This window comes from Echiichthys vipera (genome assembly GCF_963691815.1).
Source record: "Echiichthys vipera genome assembly, chromosome: 9".
NCBI classification, from domain to species: domain Eukaryota; kingdom Metazoa; phylum Chordata; class Actinopteri; order Perciformes; family Trachinidae; genus Echiichthys; species Echiichthys vipera.
The window spans coordinates 2,314,587-2,324,586 of NC_139834.1; the positions used below are offsets into that span (position 1 = coordinate 2,314,587).

Sequence of the window (10,000 nt, forward strand, 5' to 3'; positions counted from 1 at the left end):
ACCAACTATCCGGTGCAATCAACACACGTATGCATTCAATTTGCAGTGAATACAGTGAGTTTAGTCTTTTCCTTGAGTTTAAAGTTGGTTTAAAGTTGGTTTACAGTGAGTTTTCATTAAGTTTGCAGTGATAAAGACTAAAGCGATGTACCCCCCCCCCCCGCTCTCTCAGCCCCCCTTTGCCAGGACCAGCTGTTTTATTGATATTTGATGTTATTAATTCAGCACTGGCCCTTTTTGACCCTCCATTTTAATATAAAAAAAGGTTTCTTACTAATGTCTGACCTCTTTTATTACTTGAATGGTTGCATCCAACTTTCTGAAACACTGTAACATCACAGTCACTTCCTGCAGTGATTTTACAGCCGTCTGGGAGTGAGAAGATCTGCAGAAACATTACATAAGGATTATTATTATTATTATTATTATTATTATTATTAATAATAATGTCAGTCCCTGCTGATGGGTCAGAGCAAAACCACCTTTGTGAACAACATGAGCAACACCGAAGAGTCTGGCACGAACTCCTGCAGGACAAAGACCAGCATGCATTGCAGCAGACAGACAGAGCCAAAGACAGACAGACAGACAGAGAGACAGACAGAAGACAGACAGACAGACAGACAGACAGACAGACCCACAGACAGACAGACAGACAGACAGACAGAATAAACCTGCTGCTGGATCCATTTGACACAGGCTGATATCATCGTTTTCACATAAGAGTTTTTCTCCTGGAAATGCAAATGTTCCTTTGTTCACACTCTGACCTCTGACCGTAACCAGCCTGTCTCTCTCTCCGTCTGTCTCTCTCTCTGTCCGTCTCTCTGTCTGACAGCTGAAGCGGCCCGTCTCCCTCTGCATCATCAGGATTTGACTGAAGTGTATTCACACACACACACGTCTCCTGTTCTTAAATAAACGCAGTGACTGAACGTCCTCGGGTCGTCCCTCCCCACAGACAGGGGGACGTTCAGGGACGCGTCTCCACACAAACACAGCACAGGGACGCGTCTCTGGGTTAAAGGGAAAACTTCATCCTGCTCCTTTTCACACAGAAGAAATTATATGTATGTTGTTACAGGTGTTTTCTCTCTCGTCTTTGTTAAACTAATATAATTGTGTATACTTTTGTATTCTTTTGACCGTCTCTCACGGTGAGTTTTCACTGGAACGTGTCAATAATCTTGTCCTCCATCATTCAGTGCGTTCACAGTCACATCACAAACATTTAGAGAATAACCAGATGATTAAAGTCCCCTCGTTAGCATGAGCGGGGGATGGATGATGAGACACAACAGCATCTGTTGATGGACGGTCAGAGAGCAAAGGAGATCTGGGGACAAAATTAAAGTGTACGGGATGAACTTGAAGTGGTCCTCTAAATCAATCATGACCTGATGCAGGTGATCATCTGCATCGTGGGAGTAAACCTGTGGAAAACACGATGCACATGATCATCTGTCAGACTGTGATGGACAAACAGGTGCTCATGAGCTCTGGAGGACATGATCCCTGGACAGGAACCAGCTCATGAACCTATAACACAGAGCACTTTATGGAAACATCATGGACTTGATACACACTTTGCTTTTTTCTATTTTGCACCTATATTTTTGCACCTGTATTACACTCTCGCTTCACAGCGAGAGTGTTCCTGGTTTGAATCCCGGCTGGGGCCCTTCTGTGTGGAGTTAGCATGTTGTCCCTGTGTCTGCGTGGGTTTTCTCCGGGTTCTCCGGTTTCCTCCCACAGTCCAAAGACGTGCAGGTGTTCGGTTCATTGATGACTCTAAATCACCCGTAGGTGTGAATGGTTGTCTGTCTCTGTTCGTCTCTATGTGTCCTGTGATAGACTGGCGTCCTGTCCAGGGTGGACCCCGCCTCACACCCCGATGTCAGCTGGGATCGGCTCCAGCCCCCGCGTAACCCCGACAGGGACAAGAGGCTGAAGATGAAAGAATGAATGTACTGTATGTTTCTTCCAAAGCACCAATGGGCTCCTTCCACTGTAATGGACTTTACTATGAGAGGAGCTGGTACAGGGGCCAGTAGGTAAGTCTTTAAAACACTCTTTAATAAACTCTGGCTTCACTAACTACGCTGTTGCTGCTTTGTTGTGTGTGTAGGGACTCTTCTCGTGTGTGTGTGTGTGTGTGTGTGTGTGTAGGGACTCTTCTCATGCTGCTGCAGAGGTTTGCTGTTATTTTCAGCAGCATTAGTGGTTAAAAAAGACCTTTGAATGCCTTCACCGTGCTGCCCCGAGCTAACCACTGTTAGCCACTCCACTTTAATGTCTCCACCTCTCTGTTTCTGCACATATTCATTCGTTTTATATGTTTTTTGTTTCCTTTTCGGACTCTTTCTCTCTCTCTCTCCGTCTTTCTTTTCCTCTTTCTTCCTCTCCTGTCTTTCTTCACTGCCTTTAATGTCTCCACCTCTCTGTTTCTATCCTTCCCTCCACACATCCCCCTCTTCCTCCACACACATGCATCTCCTTTATTTATCTCTCCGTGTGTTTTTTTCCATCTCTTCATTCTTCGATTCCTGGTTTCTTTACTCCTCCATCTCTCTGGCTCCCGTGCACCTCCTCTATCTCTATGTTATATATATAAATATAAATACATATCTCATTGCATCTGCCTCTCTCTCTCTCTCTCTCTATATATATATATATATATCCCTCTCTCTCTCCACATCTGGCTCTGGGAGGAGAAAAACAGCAGATTAAGGATCTGGACTGAACCACTGCGCCCTCCTGTTTAGGGGTGCGCAGCTGTTTATTTATATAAAAACAAACTCTTTCTCTTATTGTGCACAGAAACAACTCTTCACCCTCCTGAACAGGAAGTGAGTGTGTGTTAATAACACTTAAATAAAGTGATTCATCCGCGCGTGTTCGCTTTGATTTGACCCCGGAATGGGCTCATCCACCCTGCGGGCCCGGTGCGTAATGGTACGCTCCAGATGGGGGGCTGGCTGTGGCGGAGCAGGGGCAGACCGAGCCGAGCCGAGCCGAGGCAGGCTGTGTGTGAATGGGGGGAGACGCGCCGCGCCGCTCCGCTCTCTGATCCCGAAGCTCCGGATTATTCTTTCGCTCCTCAAACGCGTCACGGTGGTTCCGGTCCGGACTGCTGCTGCCCCCCCAGACCCGGGCCCACCTGCGCTGCCCCGGGGTTCACGTGAGGAGAAGAAGAAGAAGAAAAAGAAGAAGGAGGAGAAGAAGAAGAAGAAGAAGGAGGAGAAGCGGCAGCAGCAGCAGCAGCAGCGCGTGGGACTGTGGATTTAAATTACCGATTGGACTTTTCTGCGCGTGCCCGTCCAGGTAAGACCGGAGCCTCCCGCGGGGTCTCAGGGGGGGTGTTGTGCTTTCCTCAGGTCCGGGTGCAGACCTGGGGGGGAGCTGTGGAGGTGGAGGTGGTGGAGGTGGTGGAGGAGGGTGTATGTGTGTGGATGTTTGGGGGGGAACGCCTCGCGTCCCCGCCGCATCACCGCTCCTCTGCTCCGTGGTCCGGACGCGCGCACATCGCCTCTTTTCACGCTGTTTTCCCACGCAGGGAGAAGAGGGGGGAGGGGCGCGGGACCGGGTGTGTGTGTGTGTGTGTGCGGGGAGGGTATACCCCAGGTAGGGCTGCCTTCACCCCCGGGGTTTGTTGGAGGCAGCTCGGCCTCCGTCAGTGCGCGAGAGGCGGCTCGTGTTACTCCATTTTAAACAGTAAAAACCCCGTGCGTAAAAGAGAAACGCGTGTTTTTCTGTGAGTGTGTGTGTGTGTGTGTGTGTGTGTGTGTGTGTGTGTGGAGGGGAGAGTGTTGGGGGAGGTGGTGGGGGAGGAGGAGGGGGGGGGTCTGGGAGGCAGCTCTGCTCCAGACGCTGATCCATTAAAGAAGAACAAAGAGGGGAGGCAGCAGCGAAAACGTTTGGAAACGCGACCGAAACGCGAGAAAAACGCGTGAAAAACGTCGCCCCTCGCGCTGCGGGACTCACGCGCGGCCGCTGCTGTAAAATAAAAAAATCCAACCCCATCATGTTTGTCCTCAGCCCGCCTCCACCCGGCCTCCATGTGCCTCCATCCTCCCGATCACACCGATCGATCCGGGCAGAGTCGGAGTGGTCGACAGGTCCGGTGATCGGAGCCGATCGGCGGCGAGTGGTCACCTGATGCGTCCTGGAATAATAATCATAAATCAATAAACATTAAAACACTGGGACACACTGTGTGTTTGCTCCGTTACTGTATATTAATGAGAGCATCTTTGATCAGCAGCTCAGAGGAACATTTAACTCATAAATATATAAATATTATTAATATGACAAAAATATGTAAATATGATTAAAATGACAAAGGTGTAAATATGTAAATATGTAAATTCTGCTGCAGGAAGAACTCGTGTTTATCAATAACACCTTTAAATCTGCACTTAGAGCAACAACATGAACAGGTGTGTGTGTCCGAACAAGTGTGTGTGTGTGTCCGCACAGGTGTGTGTCCTCACGTGTGTGTTCTCTTGGGTGTGTGTCTTCTCAGTTGTGTGTCCTCTCACAGGTGTGTGACCTCACGTGTGTGTCCTCACAGGTGTGTGTGTCCTCACGTGTGTGTGTGTGTGTGTCTTCTCGGGTGTGTGTCCTCTTACAGCTGTGTGTCCTCAGGTGTGTGTCCTCAGGGGTGTATATGTGTCCTCACGGGTGTGTGTGTGTGTCTCCTCAGAGGTGTGTGTCCTCACGGGTTAGTGTCCTCACGTGTGTGTCCTCACAGGTGTGTGTCCTCACAGGTGTGTGTCCTCTCAGTTGTGTGTGTCCTTTCTGGTGTGTGTCCTCCCAGGTGTGTCTTCACATGTGTGTGTCCTCACGTGTGTGTGTGTCAATAAGTGATGAGAGGATGAAGTGTCCTGATCCATCAGCTGATCCATAACCTGACGGATCGGTAACCGTGGAAACCACAGGAACCACCACCTTTGATTTGTTTTGTTTTACTCTTCGTGCGTCGGTCGGATCTGTTGGAGTTATCACCGGATTATTCTGCTCCATCTTCACAGAGCTGCTCTCTGAGTTTCTTTTTGTGGTCGTTCTGCATTTTTTTGTGGTCGTTTCGAGTGTTTTTGTGGTCGTTTCGAGTCTTTTTGTGGTCGTTTCGAGTCTTTTTGTGGTCGTTTCTAGTCTTTTTGTGGTCGTTTCGAGTCTTTTTGTGGTCGTTTCGAGTCCTTTTGTGGTCGTTTTGCATCAAACACAAAAAGAAGCAAACACACGTCATCTGTTTAACTGTCGAGGTGAAAACCACCTGGATGTCACGAGTGTTTGGTGAAAAAGTGTCTAAAACTGGATAAAAGTCGCTTTCTGAAGCTTCTGACTGACACACAGGAAGTGACATCATCAACAGGAGACCGGCTGTGACAGAGCGTCACCCTGTTACACACGTTTATGCAGAACCGTTACGTTAAAGTCCGTCCACGAGTCTGAATCTTTATTTATTTGCTGTTTCTACGACGGGCGGCTCGACACAGGAAACGTGTGGCGGCCATGTTTGTTTGGGAATCATCTGCAGGTCAGAGTCTCCACATTCACGGGGCTCTACGTGGTCGTTTTCTGTCTCTACGTGGTTGTTTTCTGTCTCTACGTGGTTGTTTTCTGTCTCTACGTGGTCGTTTTCAAGTCTTTTTGTGGTAATTTTGCATCTTTTGTCATCATTTTTTGTCTTTTTGTGGTAATTTCGCATCTTTTTTTGTCGTTTTTTACATTTCTGCTGTGGTCGTCTTGAGTCTCTGTGGTTGTTTTGCATCTTTTTGTGGTAATTTTCCATCTTCTTGTTGTTATTCCGAGTCCTTTGTGGTAATTTTGAGTCTTCTGTCATCATATTTGATCATTTTGTGATAATTTAGCATCTTTATGTGGTTGTTTTGAGTCTTTTTGTGGTTGTTTACATCTTTTGCGGACGTTTTGCATCTTAATGTGGTCATTTAGAGTCTTTTTGTGGCAATTTTGAGTCTTCTGTAGTCATTTTGCATCTTTCTGTGGTCGTTTTGAGTGTTTTTATGGTTGTTTACATCTTTTGTGGGCGTTTGGCATCTCTCTGTAGTCATTATTGATGATTTTGTGGTCATTTTGTATTCTTGCAGTTGTATTCAGTGGGACTGACAGACGTACTGACGTGTGGCGTCCATGTTTGTTTGTGCTCCAGCTGTCTCAGTGTGGTTGGTCCTTTATCGTTTGTTTGTGGTTCATTAGCAGAAAGTGTCTTTATGAAAAGCTCATGTGCAGATCTCAGTAGCTGCGTTTGTCTCCAATAAACATCAACAGAGAGCTGAAGCTGTCTGAGACGTTTGACAGAGCAACATGTGTTTCTCCTTTATCACTTCTCTATTATCATTGTTTCACTGTGATGGGATGAGCTTCACCAGGACATGTTCATGTGTCCAACACTTCGGTTTATGACCAAACATCTGCAGAACCAATGAAGTTTGACTGACCTGACATGTTCAGGGGCGTCGAGCTGCTCGGCCCACGGCAACAACAGGCCCCGCCCACAGCAACAACAGGCCCCGCCCACAGCAACAAGAGCGCTTTTAAGAGTCCATTTTTACTCGTTGCGTCTCTCTTTGTGGTGGTGCTGTCAATTTGTGTGTTCTTTTTGTGGTTGTGTTGAGTTTCTTTGCAGTCGTTTTGCATCTTGCATCAGTTTTTTTACACCTTATTGTCACAATTGTTGACATTTTACTTATATCATTAGTCATTATGCATCTGTTTGTGGAGGTTTGCATCCTCTTTACAGTCACTTTGCGCCTTTTTTTAGTTGTATTGTGTTCATTTGTGGGTGTTTTGTGGTTGTGTTGAGTTTCTTTGGAGTCATTTTGTTTCCATTGTCTGTTGTTTTTGTTTCTTTGAGTGTTTGTAGTTGGAGTTTGTGTTTTTGTGTCTGTTTTCAGTGTATTTGGAGTCATTTTTAGTCTCGTTGGGATCGTTTTGGGTTCCTTCTCAGCAACATTTTGGGCTCCCGGGTCCCCGGACCCCTGGACCCCCGGGCTCCTGGGTCCCCGTCCGGTCGGCCCTTCAGTAATGCGTCCACGCTGATGACTTTCCCATCAGCCTCAGCTGGACTCTGTTATCTGATCATTAGCATCCCGCTGCATTATTCCTGTTAACCATTAGCATGTTAGCATTGCGAGCGAGTGTGGCTTCAGCAGCGAGGGAACAGGAAATGAATAATAAAGTAAAGAGGTCAGAGGTCAGAGGTCAGCAGGATCCAGTTTCTGTCTCTGTGCACAAACGTCCAGACTGTCACGTCTGAACACACACACTCACTCACGTCTGAACACACACACACGTCTGAACACACACTCACGTCTGCACACACACTCACGTCTGCACACACACTCACGTCTGAACACACATTCACGTCTAAACACACTCACTCACTTCTGAACACACACACACACGTCTGCACACACACACTCACGTCTGCACACACACTCACGTCTGCACACACACACTCACTTCTGAACACACACACACACGTCTGCACACACACACTCACGTCTGCACACACACTCACGTCTGCACACACACTCACGTCTGCACACACACTCACGTCTGAACACACATTCACGTCTAAACACACTCACGTCTAAACACACACACAAACTCACGTCTGAACACACACACTCACGTCTGAACACACACACTCACGTCTGAACACACACTCACGTCTGAACACAAACTCACGTCTGAACACACACTCACGTCTGAACACACAAACTCACGTCTGAACACAAACTCACGTCTGAACACAAACTCACGTCTGAACACACACAATCACGTCTGAACACACACACACACACACTCACGTCTGAACACAAACTCACGTCTGAACACAAACTCACGTCTGAACACACACACTCACGTCTGAACACACACTCACGTCTGAACACACAAACTCACGTCTGAACACTGTGTGTGTGTGTGTGTGTGCTTGTGTTAGTGTGTGTGTTAGTGTGTGTGTGCTTGTGTGTGTGTGTGTGTGTGTGTAATTGAATCCAAAGCACTTTGTCTTCACACACAGGTCAGTGTTTAGAAGTGTTCAATTAGACTGACAGACACAGACACACACACACACACACACACACACACACACACACACACACACACACACACTGACAGACACAGACACACACACACACACACACACACACACACACACACACACACACACACACTGACAGACACACACACATGCTGAGTCAGTGATAGCCCGCGCTGAGGAAACGCTGAGTCAGCACAAATAAAGAACGTCTGATATTTTCATCTTTGGCGTCTAAAGAGACTTTTTCCTCTCCGTCTTTTTTTCCTGCTTAATTCATTATTTCAAAGAAACTCGTAAACATCAGATCCAAAGTGCACTTTCACAGATGTGTGCGTGAAACCAGCTGATCTTTAGTCGACCAATCAGAGCGTCTCTTTTAACGCAGGACGGCGACACGGCTCTCCACCCGCGCCGTCACTTCTCTGCTGCTTAAACCTGAGCTCGTGTTTAAATGTTATAACTTCAGCGTTTTCTGTGTGTTTGAGGAAAAGTTTAAAGATAAACATGGACTCTGTTGTTATAAGAAGAAGAAGAATTACTTTATTTATCCCGCAACGGGGAATTTTTTCACTTTTTTCACTCTTATTATTCATGTTACACACTCACACACACACACACACACACACACACACACACACACACACACAGGCCCGAAATACACACACATGCACAGACAGATGCACATAATGCAATTAAGGAGAGATGTTAGAGCGAGGGGGCTGCCAGTGACCAGCGCCCCGAGCAGTTGGGGGTTCGGTGCCTTGCTCAACAGCACCTCAGCAGTGCCCAGGAGATGAACTGGCACCTCTCCAGCCACCAGTCCACGCTCCATACATGGTCCACACAGGGACTTGAACCAGCAACCTAGCCAAGTCACCTATGGACTGAGCTACTGCCGCTCCCAATCTAAGTTTGAACGGCGTGTTCAAAACATCCTGCAAAGGGAAGTCGACGTTTACAACCGTTACTACGGTCAAAATATAAGGAATCATTTTTATCTCATATATAAATATTAAATGTTATATGTTATATATAACATTTAATATTTAATATTTGAACTGGTTGTTTTTCTGGTTTATGTGCCTTTAGTCTGTGAGTTCCACCTGCAGCTGCACAGCTCCACACACACACACACACACACACACACACACACACACACACACACACACACACACACACACACACACACACACACACACACACACACACACACACACACACACACACACACACACAGGATGAGCTGAGGAGCAGGCAGGAAACAATCAGCTGACACCTTTCACTTCCTCCCTGGATGCCTCCTGATCTGCAGCAGCTGGACCTGTGTGTGTGTGCGTGTGTGTGTGTGTGTGTGTGTGTGTGTGTGTGTGTGTGTGTGTGTGTGCGCGTGTGTGAGGTCAGGGTCAAATCCATACGTTTGCACCAACAGTTGTGCTAAATGGTGTCGGCTATCGTGAACAAATGAACCCGCAGAGTCCACACATGCTGTTCCTCTCCCGCTCCGGGATCAAACCCCCGGTGCTGTGGTTCAGGCCGGCTGAGGGTCAGCGGGTCTGAGGGTCTGCGGGTCTGAGGGTCTGTGGTGCTGCCGGCCGCTGCAGAGTGTGTGTGCAGAGCCACAGGTGGTGTGGACTCTGTGTTGTGCTGCTACAACAAAACCCTTTTCCTCTGGTGCTACAGGAAACACTGACATGTGGAATATATGTGCCGTTAGCTGCTAATGTTAGCTACTATTAGCTCACTGCTAACTGCTAGCTAGCTGCTGTAGCAACATCCTTGCTGTGCTCCAAAGCGTGCACACTGTACTGACGCACTGTAAGTTCTGTCACGCATCACACTCCGACGCTGAGCACTTACAGGAAGTGACAATCGTGTTTCTTCTTCTTCTGTTTATTTTTCCAAAAGCTTTTTCATCGACTTCTGACTCAG

At 47.4% G+C, this 10,000-nt stretch overlaps 1 protein-coding gene across 1 annotated transcript in view; it reads left to right on the forward strand.

Moving 5' to 3' along the window:
• Window positions 1-3,222: 3,222 nt before the first annotated feature.
• The window catches only part of plxna3 (plexin A3), a gene marked incomplete at its 3' end in the record, with an annotated part of 77,865 nt that continues 71,087 nt past the window's right edge, over window positions 3,223-10,000 (forward strand). Inside the window, 1 exon segment of the mRNA XM_083920443.1 lies at window positions 3,223-3,324.